Genomic DNA, 1334 nt, shown 5'->3' with positions numbered 1-1334 from the left:
ATGGTGGGATGTGTTGCAAAACCGGGGAAGGCGGAGATCCTTGGGGGCACCATAACTGGAAAGTAATATTTGCAGATGTGAGATTGGTCTTGGTGAATTTGTGCATGATATGACTATATTTTGGGGGATGTACTAGTCATCCAAATATTTCTTCCTTGGGTGTGCGGTAACACGCACTGGGCTCTTTCAGTGGGTGGAGCTAAACCCATATAGCCCATGGGTTGTTTAGGATAGTTGATGATGTGGACAGTCTTAAAGAAGAGCTTTAAACCTCTACTATGCATAATATAAGTTCTCATCTGGTTTTTATTTAAAGCACGTAATCTCATAGTCAAGACTCGTAGTCCTACCAAATGGAAAAAATTAGATGAGGAATTTTTAGGCCAAATCATCCTATGTTGTGATTGAACTTATTGGATCAGTGTTCAACTACTTCTTTGCTTCTCCCAATCGTAAAAAGGGAAATAGTGTCAGCCTAACATAATCATTTGACACGCTCATAGGGATGAATGTGTCATTGATCTCCAAAATCTTTTATAGGTGGACTTGTGGATCTTTATGTGAAAGCCCCATAAACTGTCCACTACTGATCAAAAGATGGACTATGTTCTATTTAAGCTCAAAGTTACCTCCAGTAACCGATTTTTTAAAAGGGGAGATCAAATTTTTTGGAAGTGGGATTGCCACTTCTCTTACTATCCTTCTGGCTAGTTGATCTTTCACCATTAGAGCATGATTGTTTTGATCCTCTTGAAATTGCGGAATACGGGAGAGAAGGATCGCTTATCTCCTTAATTGATGAAAGCGTTGCTCGGGTTTGGGGTTTGTTCAATCAATTCCTTATCCCTTGCAAGCTTACTAGTATGTAAGCCTATTTTCTTCAAAATCAATACCAAGACCAAGAGTAAAGAACCAATGAAATCTAAATGTAAAACTAAAACAAAATAGTTTCCAATTTACAAGTCTCCGGCAATGGTGCCAAAAACTTTTTGCACCTAAGCACATGCTTAAGTGTATGTTGTCTCACCAAGTAATATAGTGGCCTTAAATAAAGATGAATATCTATCCCTCAGAGACATGTTTTAAAAACAATCCTATTCTAGCTCAACGATTAAGATTAAATTAGTGCAAACGTAACCCGGAGAGTTTTGAAAGTTATATGGTAAATATAAAGTAAACAGTGCATAAAAGTAAAGACTGTGGAAAATCAATGTATGAAAACCCGGGGTTAAAGAACTATGAAAAGTCATACTATGATATTGAACTCTATTCCTTAGATTGCTTATCTTGGTTGTAGATTCATAGGGTTTATCGCATGATCATGGTCTCCCGAC

General features: G+C 37.5%; 1 non-coding gene across 1 annotated transcript; it reads left to right on the top strand.

Annotated features, from left to right (window-relative positions):
* The first annotated feature begins 232 nt into the window (after window positions 1-232).
* LOC124887470 lies at window positions 233-339 on the top strand. The gene has a single exon (XR_007045244.1). It is a non-coding gene; the product is annotated as a small nucleolar RNA R71 (small nucleolar RNA).
* The last annotated feature ends 995 nt before the right edge of the window (window positions 340-1334 follow it).

This window comes from Capsicum annuum, chromosome 9, assembly GCF_002878395.1.
Source record: "Capsicum annuum cultivar UCD-10X-F1 chromosome 9, UCD10Xv1.1, whole genome shotgun sequence".
Classification (NCBI taxonomy): domain Eukaryota; kingdom Viridiplantae; phylum Streptophyta; class Magnoliopsida; order Solanales; family Solanaceae; genus Capsicum; species Capsicum annuum.
This window is presented reverse-complemented; position numbering and strand designations above follow the sequence as displayed.